Source organism: Thalia democratica, chromosome 4 (genome assembly GCF_965202585.1).
Source record: "Thalia democratica chromosome 4, ktThaDemo2.hap1.1, whole genome shotgun sequence".
In the NCBI taxonomy this organism is placed as follows: Eukaryota; Metazoa; Chordata; class Thaliacea; order Salpida; family Salpidae; genus Thalia; species Thalia democratica.
In genome coordinates this window covers 15,240,886-15,259,013 of record NC_139168.1, presented here as the reverse complement: position 1 = coordinate 15,259,013, position 18,128 = coordinate 15,240,886, and positions in this window count along the sequence as shown.

The following is an 18,128-nucleotide window of genomic DNA, read 5'->3' as shown; positions in this document are numbered from 1 at the left end:
ATAGCCCACGGCTAACAGCTCAGGGTAAGATTAGAAATCGACTAGCGAGGTCGTCACTAATACAGCTGTAAACCAACACTCTCAAAGACTTACCAGGTCCTTCGTGTGGACGATAACAGTTAAATTTATTCAAGTTTTACCCAGCGTTAAGAAGTTTTAAATGCAAGTTTTACTCAAGGGAATGATGAATCAACAGCGAAATATCAATAACTAAAAACTTTCCTGGACTAGTTGTTAGTGACAGGATCTCCCAGAAAGTTGAATAATGCAACTACAGGTCATGGCTCAACTTAATTAAAAGGAACCTATAAAAATGTTTATAAACTTTTAGCACTGATTTTTATTATAAAGTAACTTCATTGTACCTTTTTTACAAATAGCTTTTCTATTATTTTATTTTAGTTAATAGCTGTCTCAATTAAACGTGTGGAGTGTGATTGTTCCATTTCTATTCTGAACGCCGAAGAACCGTAGTTATAGAATGCAGTTAAAATAGTTGTCATCAATGAAATAAAAATAAAAAACAATATATAGCTCCATTTATGCTAATCTTATACGAGGTTAATTATAAGTTATTATTTTAGTAAGCCAAAATTGAGTCTCAGACAGCCTGCAAAACGAGAGATAGTAAAATTAGGTGTTGTCTAACAAAGTATTTGGTTTGCATTTGTTGAATTTGAATGATAAGTATGTAAAAGTTATAGGAGTTTACTTTAAAAGTATCACAATTTAACGTGTGTAGTATGATTATTCCATTTATATTTTCAACGCAGCAGAACTTTTAATGATACATGCATTAAAATGTATCTTTAAATGACATTAATAAGTTTATGAAAACAAAAGGTAATTTTCAAATCATTTTCAAACAATTCAGGATTTAAGTCATGGTTCAAGGTTAGATGAGAAGGTCCTTCTCCCTACTGTCATACACATTCAAGATGATCAGAGTGTAGCTTCGCTGGCCGCAGAGATGTTATTGATGGGTGAGTGGCTAGGTTTTGATATATTGCCGGATAAGGAAGGTGGTATGCTAGTAACTGGCAAGTTGCTGGATTCCGCTTCTTCGGTGATTAACCATAACGGAAGAAGAATTATATTAGATAAAGTCAACTGGAAAGTTAAGCGAACTACAGACCTGGGGCTCGCGGGCGCGGGGGACAGTAGGAGGTGGACTGACGAGGATCGTCTTTTACTTAAGAAGAAAGAGTTTTTAAGGCACTTGGACAGATCGGATTGTGATGGCGAACTTGCCATGTTAGAGGACGAGTGGCATAAGGGTCAATTAATTCTAAACTTCAGACGAAAAAAGAGAATCAACCTGATGATGATTGATTGTTTGCTAAAAGATTATGACATCTTTATCAATTATAAGACTGCAGGTGATTTGTGTTACGCCTTAGCTGCTTACGATTTCGTTATGGAGAATAATTGTAGAAAATTAAAACATAAAAGAGAGATACCTGACATGCCTAATGAGAAGCGTACGTTGTTTACGAAAATCATGACTAAGGTTGAATTCAAACATAACATTTCGTCTTAGTTCATGGCTGTGGCTACTTCTGTGATGCGCTCGCTTTTGTATAAGTTTTGTAGATTCTTTAAATTTTAGCTCTTTATGTGTATTTTGTTATATTATGGTCTAGCTTTGTCTATTGCCTCACGACTGCATTATGATTCAATATTCTTATTATAACCATAGTTATTTTTTATTGTCGTTCATTGTTTTAAAGTTCTTAAAACAGCTTAATATAAAAACTTTAGAATACAGAAGACTTGAATTTGATCTAATTACTTTTTTTAAACTGATTAACAATGAAACTACTATTGATTCTCAAACTTTCTTTAAACCTTATGAAAACAATTACTCACTTAGAGGTAATAATAGAAAATATACATGCAAATATCATTTCAACTATGTTGGTTGGCACGAATCTTTTTTCTATCGTTCGGTAAAAATGTGGAACAAACTTCCAAATGAACTAGTATCGTGCGAAAATCTTAAAGATTTTCGATTAAACTTAAAAAGATTTGATTTAAATAAAATATTTACCAGTAAAATTTATAAGTGATTAGTTTTGTTCATCTCTTTAACCATTGATTTGGTGTGTGGTATGTAGTTTATTGGTAGTTTAATCTGTAAGCTACACCTTCCCCTTATAGATTTTAGGTACTTTTAAACTTTGATTTTTTCGGAAGGGCTGTTGTTAATGTGCTTTGGGCTTTAGATTTTGAAATTATTGGATACTCAGTTGATTTCTAAGCTAGATTTGTGAACTGTTGCTGCCACATTTTTGAAGTGATTTTTTACTGAATTTGCCGTCATAACGAGTGGCAAATAGTAGCTCAGATCAGTGTTCTGCGTGATGAAGACAGGTTCTGAAGATTTGACAGAAATGCTTGTTACAGGTATTTGTTGCTTTGGAACGTATAATTGGAGATTGGTGACTTTGGAATCGTTGAATTGTGAAAGTTTTAATTTATTCAGTTTGTACTTTGTATAAGTTTTATGTTTATGTTTATGTTTATTTAATCACTGTAATTTGTTTTTTTCTTTTTAGTGTCTTTCAGTTTAAGTGGCCTAGGTTTTAATGCCTAGGTCCTTTGTTGGACAATAAACTTAATAATAATAATTCAGTATTAAAATAGCTTTTTTCTAAAGTTGAAAACATTTTTCAGTCAAAGAACAAAATAACAGTTTAACGTGATGGTAATGTTGTGCACTTCATCAAAAAATGAGACTCAAACAACTATGATATAAGCTATAAAGACCATGTTGAGTTTTTATCATGTCTGTATTCGGTAAAATTCCGTTCTTTTTAGTAAAAATAAGATATGAAGTTGAATGATCTACAAATACAAATAACTTACTGATACCCACACTTATTCAGCATCTTATACTGCTTGATAAATCAAGAAGAAAATAATTATATTATGTCAATATTTTATATATATATATATATATTATAATTATATTAGCAAACAACATAAGATATAAATCAAATTAGCAAATGTAGAGTTGATAGAATCAATACTATTTGAAGAAAATCAATCAAATATCTATAATTGCGAAACACTCAAGAAGTTATTAATAGGTACAAAACACTTAGTACATACAAGTACAAGTTCATGAAGTATGACATTGTAGAATTTTACCCATCAATATCAGAAAAATTACTAAAAAATGCTTTAGCTTTTGCAAACGAAAGTAAAAAAATAACCGAGCAGGAAATAAAAATAACCTTAAATGCATATAAATCAGTATTGCACAATAAAGAAGTTTGGGTAAAAAGAAAAAATAATACAGATGAGAATGAACTTTTATTAATTTGCTTAGGTTGCAGAACAATTTATATCTTGCTTTTTTCTGTCTTTAACAAACATACGTGTCGAGACTAACTGCGAACACCTTAATTCAAAACGCTTAGAAATTGCAACAAGCCTAATAAAGCACGGAGGTTAACTAATAAATTTCAACTACTACTAAGCAAAATAAATGAAATTTTTGAGCAAGCATTACATTTTTAAACATTACATATTGATCAAGTTCTACGTAATTTTTAATTTCAGTCGTAAATAATTTTTAATGCTACAAATGTACAAGAGATGATCCTGCTTGGCGTAGGAAAAAGAAGAACGAAAAGGTAAAGTAGGTTAGTAAGCTTTTCTTAATTTTGTATAGCTGTCTGTCGGAACTAAAATATAGAACATCAATAGTTGTTTTTAACTAACGTTCTTATTTCTCAAACTTTATTTTTTTAGTTGAGATGTGAGGTTGTAAAAAGTAGTTCCATTTAATTGCATTCCTTACAATGATTGCATTCTTAAATCTTTAAGAGAATTTAAAGTGGTTTTGTGGACATTGCGGTTATTTAAAAAATTGTTGACGAAGATTCTTTTCATGAAGATTATTATTTTTTATTTTGACTACATACAACTCGGTTTAATTGAAAGTAATTACAAATTTTTATTGCATTATATTTGTCTTTTATTAAATTTGTCAATAAAATTCAACATGTTGTTTATTTCAGATCGTATTATATCAGTTGAATTTGCTTGACGAAGTAGTAGATAGGTTCCAAAAAAATCTGCAACAAAAACGACGAACGCTTCGTGTACTTTGACATCAAAAACTTTCATCCAACAATATAAAGAAAACATCTACTATAATCAACTTCTGTAATTCTTATTCAAAATTCACAGAATTTAAGATAGATACAATTATGCATAGATGCAAATCAGTTATGTTCTATGATAAAACTATGTGGAAAAAAACCGACAGCACTGAAAACTTCGATGTCCCAAATTGGGCCATACAACTGTATAGAAGTTACACAATACAACCTTTAAGTAAAAATGATAACAGGATGCGACAGAATCTAGACTTAATAGCATCAAACAAAGTTGTTGATCAAAATAGTTGCTTTTTTTTAAGCTTTTTTTAATGAAAACAAGTACATTGTTTTGCAAAACATTATATGTTTTATTACAGGCCTTGAGTCAACGGATATTAACAAATTTATTGAACCTAAAAATTTCAAAGTTATGTATAACTTGTCAGATCAAAAAAAATCGTGTTTATATCTAAAAAATAATCAATTTCGTGTTGTCAGTCAAACAAATTAGTTAGAACTTTTGTGTTTCATATAAATAACATATGCTTTTAAATGCTTGCTTACTACTTTTCAAACAATTATAACAAGATTAAATTGTTAAACCATAAATTAATGTTACCCTAATACTTTAAAATTTGTTATGAATTAAATATCAGCATTTAAACTTATTTTACTAGCTTGAATTAAATTACTATTAAAAGTTTTTTTATAGAAACAAATTGTCAAAAACAAATGCTATATTTTAATAGGAAGTTTAACAGCCGTAAAATTCTGGAAAGATGGTTAAAAAAGTACAAAGAATTGTGAGTTGATGGTTAAGTTGAAAAAAAAACCTTACAGCAACGCCAGGATTGAGCGTGATTTTTCAGTTATGAATTATACAAAAAATAAGTGGCAATATCAAATGGGAAATGTTTTGCTCAACGCTTTAATGATATTAAGATTAGCAAACTTACGGTTTAATTAATTTCATCATATCCAACCGTTAAAATCAACGCCTTATCAAACTCAAATAAGGAAACTAATTGTCTGTTTGTTGATGAAACCCACCAATGTTCCACTCGTTTTAGATAAAATTTGAAAGAAGAAAGATAACCTGATTTGTACTGTCTGGTGAAAGTTATTGTGTTTTCAGATTGTAATTACATTTTTAAAAGAAAAAGCTAAAAGACAGGAAGAGCTACAAGACGAGGGTTTAAAATAAAGGAAGCTGTTTGGAAGTTTGAGGGTTGCCACAGATGAATAGTTGGACATTGTATTGAAACGTCAAGCATCTCTATACGAAAATATTTTTGAATAAGAACCACGTAGGATCACATAATTTGTATGGCAGTTTTAAGGGAAGATTATAACAATTTTGCAAGATCAAGCTGCAATCACCTTTTTTTTTTGTAAAAGTTAAGTTAAAAATACAAAAAATTAAAATTAAAAATCTACACATACTAAGAAGAAGGGGAGGAAGGTGTTCTAGCTGTTTGGATGGCCAGCAGAGGAAGAAGCAGAAATATGACGTATTAAATAGACTTTTTTTGTTTTAAACGAAGTAAAAAAATAAGTAAGTTGGTGTTTCGTTTGTATTTATTTGGATAAAAGATTTAAAACACAATTTATTTTTCTAGAACATTTTCTGTACGGTTAAATGCTAAAAAAAAACTTTACAAGATAAAAAAATATTGATTTTTGCTAAAATAAATAACTTTATCAGTTTTAAATACAAACTCAGCCTATGAATAAACTTAATAAATAAAAGGGTTTTACAGTTTTGTAACTTGAATGATGCAGTAGAAAAGTTATCACCTTATCTTAAAGAGCTTATAAAGTTACAGAATGTGTATTTGTCCTTGATTAAATCCCAAAAGCTTAAGAGCTCAGTGGATAAGTCAGGTCGATTTATGAACAGTAAATTTGAAAAATTACTAGTGTAAAATTTTATAGTTAAAATGAGAATTACTTTACTTGAATAAAAAAGATATTAATTCAAGTCAATAAAGAATATTTTACACCTTGATTTTATTGAAAGACCTCAGAAAGAAAACAACATAGTTTTAAGTAGGGTGGATGATAATGATGGTGAGAAGACTCCTTAAGAAGCTTTGAGTATACTAAAAAACTACATTTAAAAACTAAGAATGATGGAAATATGTGTGTTTAAAGATAGAAAAATAAGAAAAAAAGGCAAATACTACAGGGATACTTGTGTCCTAGTTGTAATTAAGTTTATTTCCAGTTAAATAAAAAACAGTTGTCAAGTATAAAATTTAAATCCACAAATCGAAAACCTAAGAAAATATACATCATATTATCATTATATTAAGAAACAGCACATGCTTTGACTAATACTTCCTTACATATGATACAGATAAGTAAGAGAATGCAGGTTTAAGCAACAGGCTTACAAAAAACGTAGATAAGGCTATTTAATCAACTGATAAAAAAGTATCAACATCAAAGTACAGTGACTGAACTGCAACTTGTAATAAAAGTAAAATAAAAAAGCAAGACTGCTAAAATGGAAAAATCACCAATCGTTATAAGAAAACTTCAAACTTGAGACGTATCTGTTGATTAAAAAGCTTATAAAAATATCACAACCAAGAACATGGCTCCAAGAACATAAATGATTATCTTCAAGTCGATGCTTGCTGAAATTTTGACGAGGATACTAGTGTTACCAAAAGTATTGATGAAGAAACTTGAATAAAAAATAGTTAACGAAGATAACTTAGTATAAAAATATTCAAAAAATGACGGAAGTTGGATATGAAAAAGTTATTTTACATTCGGTATTATAAAAAAAGAATTTTGTTGTCTTCGCACTTAATGCTTGTTTATTTCATTTTTATACTAAACTGCGAAACATATTGTAGTATATAGCTAATACTGATTTTATCAGCTTAAAAATCGGGCTGAATATAATACAACATAAAACAGTACATGGGTCACAAGAGATACATATAAAACTGTTTCTTCTATAAAATACAAAATTCATATTTCAATCTCTCAAACAACTGTTTAAAACTAACTTTGAAGTGCACAAAAACAAAACATGTGAATGTTGCTGGTTAGTAACTGTATTTATAACTAAATTTTAACTAAAGCGAGTGAATTCACCGATGCATATAAAAGATCAGTTGAAGGATAGAGGCGAACTTACTGCTTAAGAAAGAGGTTAAAATTTTTTTTTTCAATATATTATAATTGTATTAGCAAATAACATAAGATATAGATCAAATTAGCAAATGTATAGTTAAAGAATCAATACTATTTTAAGAAAATAAATTAAATATCTCCAATGGCGAAGTTCTCAAGTTCTTAATAGGTACAAAACACTAAGTAAATACTAAGTACAAGTACATGAAGTATGACATTGTAGAATTTTACCCATCAATATCAGAAAAATTACTAAAAAATGCTTTAGCTTTCGCAAACGAAAGTAAAAAAAACAAGCGAGCAGGAAATAAAAATAATCTTAAATGCATATAAATCAGTATTGCACAATAAAGAAGTCTGGGTAAAAAGAAAAAATAATACAGATGAGAATGAACTTTTATTAGTTTGTTTAGGCTGCAGAACATATCTTGCTTTTCCCTGTCTTTAACAAACATACGTGTCGAGACTAACTGCGAACACCTTAATTCAAAACGCTTAGAAATTGCAACAAGCCTAATAAAGCACGGAGGTTAACGAATGGAATTTAAACTACTACTAAGCGAAATAAATAAAACTTTTGAGAAAGTATTACATTGTTAAACATTACATATTGATCAAGTTCTACGTAATTTCTAATTTCAGTCGTAAATAAACTTTTATGCTACAAATGTAAAAAAGATGACCCTGCGTGGGGTAAAAAAAAGAAGAACAAAAGGTAAAGTAGGTTAGTAAGCTTTTCTTAATTTTGTATAGCTGTCTGTCCGAACTAAAATATAGAACATCAATAGTTGTTTTTAACTAACGTTCTTAATGATCAACTACTCAACCTTTATTTTTTAGTTGGGATGTGGATTGTAAAAAGTGGTTCCATTTTAATTGCCTTCCTTAGAATGATTCTCCATTCAAATCTTTAGAGAATTCAAAGTTGTTTTGTGGACGTTGCGGTTATTTAAAAAAATGTTGACGAAGATTATTTTCATGAAGATTATTATTTTTTATTTTGACTACATACAACTCGGTTTAATAAAAAATATCTACAAGTTTTTATTGCATCATATTATTGTCTTTCATTAAATTTGTCAATAAAATTCAATGTGTTTTATATTTTAGATCGTGTTATATCAATTGATAATAATAAATTATATCAATTGATAATAAATCTTAAAAAACAAACGCAGTCATCAAGTATAGAATTTAAATCCACAAATGGAAAACCTAAGAAAATATACATCATATTATCATTATATAAAAAACAGCAAATGATTTGACTAGTACTTCCTTACATATGATACAGACTAGTAAGGGAATGCAGGTTCAAGCAACAGGCTTACAAAAAACGTAATTGAGAATAGCTATTCGGTTGATAAAAAAGTCTTCACGTAAATGAAGTAAATAGACTAAACTGCAGCTCGTTATAAAGAAAAGTTGAAAAAAAAGTAAGACTGCTAACATTCAGAAATTACCAACCGTTATCAGCAAATTAAAATCAGCAACAAAAGCGACGAAGGTTTTGTGTACTTTGACATCAAAAACTTTAATCCAACCACAAAAAGAAAACATCTACTATAATCAACTTCTGTTATTCTTATTCAAAATTCACAGAATTTAAGATAGATACAAGTATGCATACATGCAAATCAGTTATGTTCTATGGTAAAACTATGTGGAAAAAAAACTAAAAGCACTGAAAACTTTGATGTCCCAAATTGGGCCATACAACTGTATAGGAGTTACATAATACAACCTTTAACTGAAATTGGTAAGAGGATGCAACAAAATCTAGATTTTATAGCATCAAACAAAGTTGTTGATCAAGCTAGTTGCTTATTTCTTAAGCTTTTTTCAACGAAAACAAAAAAAATGGTTTTCCAAAACATAATATGTTTCATTACAGGCCTTGAGTCAACGGATATTAACAAATTTCTTAAACATAAAAATGTCAAAGTTATGTACAACTTGTCAGATCAAAAAAAATTGTGTTTATATCTAAAAAAATAATCAAATACGTGTTGTTAGCCAAACAAATTAGTTAATTTTTGTTCTTCATATAAATAATATATATTTCTAAATGCTTGCTTACTACTTTTAAAGCAACGATAACAAGATTAAGTTGTTAAACCATAAATTAAAGTTACCCTGATACTTTAAATTTGTTATGAATTTAATATCAGCATTTAAACTTATTTTACTAGTTTAGATTAATTACTTTTAAAACTGTTTTATAGAAACAATTTGTCAAAAATAAATGCTATGTCTTAATAGGATGTTTTACAACCGTAAAATTCTGGAAAGATGGTTTAAAAAAATACAAGGAATTGTGTGAGTTGATGCTAAAAATGAAAACAATCCCTTTCAGCAACGCCAGGATTGAGCGTGATTTTTCAGTTATGAATTATACAAAAAAGAAGTGACAATACCAAATGGGAAATGTTTTGCTCAACGCTCTAATGATATTAAGATTAGCAAACTTATGGTTTAATTAATTTCACCATATTTAATCGTTAAAATCAACGCCTTACCAAACTCAAATAAGGAAACTAATTGTCTGTTCGTTGATGGATTCCACCAATGTTCCACTAGCTGTAATTAAAACTGGAAAGAAGAAAGATAACCTGTTCTGTACTGTCTGGTGAAAGTTATTGTGTTTTGTGTTTTCAGATTGTAATTACATTTTGAAAAGAAAAAGCTTTAAGACAGCAAGAGCTACAAGACAAGGATTTAAAATAAAGGAAGCTGTTTCGAAGTTTGAGAGTTGCCACAGGTTGATGGTTGGACATTGTATTGAAACGTCGAGCATCGCTATACGAAAATAATGAATGGAAAATAATGATGGTGAGAAAACTACTTAAGAAGCTTTGAGTATAATAAAAAAATAAATCTATAAATTAACAATAATGGAATAATGTGTGTTTAAAGATTTAAAAATAAGAAAAAAGAGGGAAATACTACAGGGATACTTGTGTTCTAGTTGTAGTTAAGTTTGTTTCCAGTAAATTAAGAAATAAATTTTAAAAAAAGCAGTTGTCAAGTATAAAATAATTAAATCAACAAATGGGAAACCTAAGATATAAAATTCATTTTATCATTATATAAAAAACAGCACATGCTTTGACTAATACTTCCTTACATATGATACAGATAAGTAAGGGAGTGTAGGTTTAAGCAACAGGCTTACAAAAAACTTAAATAAGGCTAGTTGATCAATTGATGAAAAAGTCTCCACATCAAAGTACAGTGACTGAACTGCAACTTGTTATAAAATAAAGTTGAATAAAAAAGTAAGACTGCTAAAAGAGATAAATTACCAAACGTTATAACCAAACTTCAAACTTAAGACGTATCTGTTGATTAAAAAGCTTATAAAAAAATCACAAGCAAGAACATGGCTCCAAGAACATGAATGATAATCTTCAAGTCGATGCTTGCTGAAATTTTGACGAGGATACAAGTGTTACTAAATATATTGATGAAGAAACTTGAATAATAAATAGTTAACGAAGATAACTTAGTATAAAAATATTCACAAAAATGACGGAAGTTGGATATGAAAAAGTTATTTTACATTCGGTATTATAAAAAAAAAAGAATTTTGTTGTCTTCGCACTTTATGCTTGTTTATTTCATTTTTATACTAAACTGCGAAACATATTGTAGTATATAGCTAATACTGATTTTATCAGCTTAAAAATCGGGCTGAATATAATACAACATAAAACAGTACATGGGTCACAAGAGATACATATAAAACTGTTTCTTCTATAAAATACAAAATTCATATTTCAATCTCTCAAACAACTGTTTAAAACTAACTTTGAAGTGCACAAAAACAAAACATGTGAATGTTGCTGGTTAGTAACTGTATTTATAACTAAATTTTAACTAAAGCGAGTGAATTCACCAATGCATATAAAAGATAAACGAAGGATAGAGGCGAACTTACTACTTAAGAGAGAGGTTAAAACTTTTTTTCAAATCCTAATAATATTTAAGGCTTTAAAATATAGTTTTAAACACCAGATACTTTTAAACGAAAGTTTTTGGTACTAATATAATTACGATGTAGTACATAGTCTGTTTTCTTACATATTAACTTATGTTAAGTTTACAATCAGTATAAAATTTTCATTCAAGATCAAATTTTTAAGCTTTTAGATCAAAATGACAACGTTGACTTTGTTACCTTGAAAATGTCATAAAAATATGATCAAAGTTTTACGAAACTAGGTAAAGTTTTCCAACAATAATATATTCATCATTAAAAATTTGCATTTTAAGACTAAAAGTATAATATGGTTTTATGATTATTAATAATAGTAAACTTTATGGTTTTGTTGTTTGATTCTATTTGATTAAGAAAACTTATGAGTTAATTAGCATAGATATGAATTTTAAATTTCTTGAAGAACTTGAGGCATTTGAATTTTTAAATCCGTATCGTCGGAAAAAAAAGCACTTCACTGCTCGACCGAGATCATTCTTTGAAGAATGGAAAAAATGAATGGTCTAGATGTTTGGAGAAAAAATTCAAAGAAGAAAGAAAACATGGAAATAGAAGCTGCATCAAGTAATGTCGATGAAACTGACTCACAACCTTCAGCAAGTCGTTCGGATAAACTTGATAATACAGAAACTGACTCACAGCCTTCAACAACTACTTCGAATAAACTCGATAATACTGATGATATTTTCCACACTTACGTTGATGAGGGACTAAGCAAAACTATTCTTGATGACGGATCGCATAGTTACAAAATTAATGTCGACACTAAGTTAAGAAGATTAATACAGGACTATCGTGAGGCTAAAGGACTTGAACGAGAGAAATTTGCTTTTGTTATCAACGAAACAGAATTCTTTGAGCATGACACCCCGAGATCTTTTGGGATGAAAAATGGAGACGAGTTTGAAGTTATAAAAAGGCTGTATGATGAAGAACACAATCGTTCTGAACTCATTTGTAACGATACTCTTGTTGAAGATGACGAATTTGATTATCTTATTACTTACAAAAGTGATAATCACTTTTCACAATCGTCTACTTCTGATGCACCTTGTAAAACATCTGATATTTTTAATGAAGTTGTTGATGAAGGTGTGAGAAATTAGAATTAGACAATGGACGATTATGCTATGAAGTATTTAAACACGCTCAATTTAAAAGCTTATTTGAGAACTACTGCAACACAAAAGATGTTGAAAGAAATAGTGTTCGTTTTCTATTGAATGATAAGGAAATATTAGACGAAGACTCTCCCGATTCTATTGGAATGGTAAAAGGAAACAAAATTACGGTTTTCAAAAGATGATCACAAAGATGACACAGAAGATCACAAAGATGACACAGAAGATCACAAAGATGACACAGAAGATCCCTGAAGAACTTTCATGATCTCACCTTGGGGTTGGAGCTGATTTAGCATCAGCTCTGTAAAACCTTTGCCGACCACCACTGCCTTGTGGTTGCTTTTGGCTAAGCAAAGGCTTCGGGAGTAATCAGAAATAAAATCAGAAATGGTAAAGTCTTAAACACGGGAGTAAAGGAAACTCCGAAGAACTGTACTTCTATTCCTCTAGGAGATGCAAAACTCTGATCAAAAAGCCGTAGTCGGAGCCACGTAGGCGGTCTGACTTTGTATTCAATGTCATTCCGGCAGCTCCTGCGACAATGATGAATCTTGGCTGTATCAGCTTTGCTGTTTCGCTGAGCTCTTCTCACTGTGGAGAGTGAGATCCTGCTGCATGGGCAACAGCTGGAATCTCAATGTTATGCCCTGGCTTTGTGCTTGGAGAGGTTTACTCCAGCTTCGCAGGTTTTTCGCGAAGACACAACACGGAATACGGCAGTTACCGGTGATAAGCCTAATCCTGTTTGGCGAAAGGATGGGCGCCAGGGGTCGTATTCGTCGGTAGGAGGAATTTTTTAGTTCCACTGAACAACCACCGCCTGCCTTAAGCTGAGCAGCCCTCAGCCAATAAGGTGTTGTTCCGCCACAGTTTACCTTCCTCATTGGGTGAATGGGGATAGCTTTAAGTGAAAAGTAAACTGAAACTATGTCACCTGACAAACATAAACGTAAAAAGAGACCCACTCTTAAACTGGGAAGCTGGAACGTTCGTACCATGACTACTGGTATGGACCCCGAAAACATAAATGATGCAAGAAAAACTGCTATTATAAATAACAAACTTCTTCGTCTTAAAGTTGATATTGCAGCTTTTCAAGAAACGCGCCTTGCTGGTCAAGGCTGAATTAAAGAAAAAAATTTTACTTTCTTCTGGTTTGGTAAGTCTGTTGAAGAACGTAAAGAATATGGTGTTGGTTTTGCTGTCAAGAATACACTCTTACAACATGTAGCTATTTTTGTTTCAATCAAAACAACTTCCGGATGATATTTAAGTGTACAACTGCAAAAGCGTGTAAAGTACGGTGTAAAAGTTGACGGTTCTTATGTAAAAGACGGAAATAGTCTTCGAAAGGTAAAAATCTTAACCATGATGGAAAATTTAGGTTCCATCATTAATAACATTGACAAAAAAAAAAATAAAGGTAAATAAATACTAAATGCCTTATATTTTTCTTAAACTTTTTTTTTTAAATATCCTGACATACAGAAAAAATAGCTGAATTGCTGGATGTAAACGATAGCATCGACTACGTCATAATGAACGACATCATTGCGCTAATACAACTGTAAACCAACATTCTCTTAGACTTACCAAGTCCTACGTGTGGATGATAACAGTTGAATTTGTTTTAGTTTTATCCCAGAGTTTAGAAGTTTTAAACGCAAGTTTTACTAAAATAAAAGAAATTCCATCAGCAAAGATACAAAAATCTAAAACTATTCGGGAATAGTTGTGAGCAACATATCTCCCAGAAAGTTGAACAATACAACTACAGGCCATAGCTCAACTTAATTAAAAGGGACATAAAAAGCGTTAAGTATATTAAAGTTTTAGCACTTATTTTCTTTGTAAGTAACTTTATCATATTGTTTCTAAAAAAAGCAATTCCCTTATATTACCAAATGTTATAGTTAGCTAAATTAAACGTGTGGAGTGTGGTTGTTCCTATTTTGAACGGATCAGCACCTTATTTAAAAGATACAAGCATCAAAGTGTATCTTAAAATGAATTAATAAATTTATGAAGGCAAAGGATAATTTTTAGATCGGTTCTAAATAGATCAGTATTGGAATAGCTTTTGCAGTATTGGAAATATTTTGTATTTAGAGAACAAAAAGAACGGTTTAACGTAATAATGTGCGTAATCCACACATGCAAAGTGCAGGTTATGCACTTCATCAAAAAATGGTGGAGAAATAACTTAATTAATAAAAACAGCAACGACAACCATGTTGAATTGTTTTTGCATCAAAAAAACTTTGGAATACAGAAGACGATTTCAAGAGAGCGTTTGAACTAGACAATCAATAATTTAAACTAAAATCGAGTTTAATAATAATCTAAATATTATCGCAGCATCTTTTTTTGTCAAATGTCGCCCAGTCGCTGTAGGATGCTTATGTCTGAAAATTGTGAAGAACTGCAACATGTGTTATAACATATCTGCACGGTAACCAAAAAAAAAAGGATTTAAAAAAATTTTTCTAGTAACTTAAAAGTTTCCAGCACCAAAATTTTGTTTTTCGTGTGGTTTAGATGAGTATGATGTAACTAAGTCAGTTTAATGTACAGAAAGCATCAAATGGTCTATATAGAAAAACAATATTCATTTAATTTACATAATAATAAATCATCATAAAAAATAAATATTTTAGAAAGGCTGCGGAAAATGTTATCAAAATTTACACCTTCTTTGCTTTAACAACTTAACTCCAAGTAAGGATTACGAATATGGACATGTGTTGTTAAACTTAAACAAGACTAAAACAGATAGATGTAATTCTTGAACAAATTATCACGAGAAAGGTACCAGGTGTCTAATAGAACCCAGAAAGACTTAAACCGTTTATAATGATGCCATAGTAGCAGCTGGTGGTGCTAGGGGTTAGAAAATGTTAGAAAGTGTAGAATTATTTAAATTTAATAAAAATAAACATGGAAGTATATGCCATTATTAAGAAAAAAAACTTATGACAACATAAGTAATGTATTTACAAGCATTTATCCGGGCATTAGTTCTCGAAGTGCTAGAAATTATCAATTCATTTAGTGTAGATACTAAATTGATAGTTTTATCTGTCTTATTAACTATCAAAATATTAAACATCCAACTGAACTTAAATTTAGATTAGCAGAGATGAAAGCTGAAAATTTTGAGTATAGAACAAGTTATTTTGCTACAACCGACGAAAGTTAGGAGGCATTTATGTGGTTAAAGGACGCTGTGTCCCTGGATATTTGCTACAGCTTCATACCTCGAACAAATTGACTAGAATACTTTCAATGGGAGAAAATAACAGCAGTTGTAAATTTTCGAGTTGGTCGCTGTGCACGGCTAAGTACATAAACTCGTGGGACATCAGAAGGGAAATGGGCTGCATAATATATGAAATAATGCAGTCGTCAATCGGTGACTGTGATCTTAAAACAAACTGCTGCCTAGCAACTTTGTAGCTAGCCTGGTTTGTTGCTTAGAACTGTTCGTTTTATGAAAACTAGTATAAATTGGGATTTAAAAAAGTATTCATTGGAGCCAAATAAAATAATTGTTAGATAGCTTCGCATTTGAATTTGACTAAAGAGTTAAAGATAATAAATTGATTGTTAGAATAATTTATTTAAATTTGATCAAAGAAGACAAAAAGAACGGTGATTAATTGCCAGAACATTTTGTTTAAATTTGATTATGGAGAATAATACTAATGATCCAACTATGTTTAATATCATTAGAATGATTCAGACAAAAAGTGAGGTCGTCGACTGTCAGCGGATCAGCTTTTTTATGGTGGTAAGATTTCCAGTGTTAGTTTCTTTACCGGATTTAACGCAGAAGTCGGCGATCTAGAATTAGAAGAGGCGTGGAAGGTTGAAGATAACATTAATAAATTGACTTATTTTTTCTCAAAGTTTAAAAGCGATAAAAGAATAGATAGTTTGCCGTTGCTTAAAACTGCTAAGGCCGTGATAAACGGTTTTGATGACTCTAAAATCTTTATGAGCGGAAACGAGGACTTATTGATGGGATGTAAGTATTTTCTTGGTATTGAAAAAGCAAAAAAAGATACTGATTTTGTTAAGGTAATTGGAAAGTTCTTTGAAGACGCCGAAATAGGCAAGTTACAAACGGTAGGAAGAGCGACGGTAGCCGTGATTAAACCCCCTGTTTATGGTAATGTTATTGGATATGCATTGAGCATTCAAGATGCAAAAGACTTTGCGAGAGATGCTACTACGTTAAATTGCAAGTTTGTATGGAGAAATGGAATGGTAGAGATTCAAAAGAAGGACCGTATTGAAAAACTGGGTAAGTATGGACTAGGAACTTCTTCGGTTCTTCGATTAATCGCAACAGTTTTGAGTGAGGCAGCCTTCAAGTTAGATAGAATGTTGAGAGAAAGAAAAAGTTCCGAGGAAACAAGAATCTACATTAACGAGAATCTTCCTATTCCTAGACTGAATCATCATCATAAAAAAGAGCAGGTAGATGCACTTGGTGCCGCGATAATCAGAGCGTATTTTGCCAGAGTTAAAAAAGTGGAAACCATGATTGATAGTTTCTCTGTTAAGCGTTATCACATCAAATTGTCCAACGAGGAGGCCGCTAGTTTAATCGATGCAAAGGAGGACGGGAGTGAGGGTCTTGATTTGATAAAAAAGTGTTAATGTGTTTTACTAGCTTCAACAATTTATTTAACTTCAAAAACAATATCAAACATGAGTCACATTCTACTATAAAGATTGCAGTATTGAAAAACAGGTAAATTACAAAAATACAAAAAAACCACTCAAATGTCACGCCTATGCAAATGTCTTCTGCATTCGGACTTGCAGTTTGAGCCGTTTGCAAAACGAAAGTCTGCTGCCCGCCAAAAACACTGCTGAAACAAATAAGAACTCTTGTTAGAGACCTGCTGCAATTCGCATATCTCCCTGTAAATGAATATACTCAGGTATTTCTTAAACTGTAAACTTAATAAGAGCTTGTATGAGATATGCTTATTCTTGACCATTTTTAGGTGATTGTGTTTTATGCAAAAATCATAAATAAAAAGCGTATAAAAAGAGCCTTAAAGCATGAGGTCGACCAAAAAATGCTTGAGACAATAACGAAAAAATGTCTCTACTACGTTAATCTGTTGCCATTGTTGCCACAATCAGGTTAGTTTGATGCCACAAATAAACATTAAGACTAAAAATGAAAATTTTATACATAATTTATTTCCATGGGACTAACACCACCAAATTGTAGCCCTGAGTGTAGACAAATGAAACCGGAAAAAACCCATCAGAAAAGAAGTATTCTGGCTAGAAGAGAAGATCACAGAAGCATGCAAAGATGCCACCAAAGTGGTGTACATTTTCGATGATTTCTATGCTCATGTACATTGTAAGTTTGCTAAATTTTAAGATCTCGCATTTTCTGTTTTTCAAGACCTCTTCAGTAAATTTAAAAAAACTATTTTTGCAGCGGATCTTTAAAACTTTACTCTCATTCGAATTGGTTGACAATGTTTGCGAACCCTAGCACATATTAAGAAGAGTTTGTCAAAAATAATAAATTTGAAAAGGTGTAGAAGATGTAAGTTAACCATTTTGTTTGTCAACAAGTAGGTTTTTACAAAATCAACTTTTGACAATGCTTAAAGTGGTTATTGTATTTTAAATGTCAAACATAACAAAATATAAAACCTTTCCTGGACTAATTTTGAACGACATGATCTTCCAGAAAGTTGATCAATA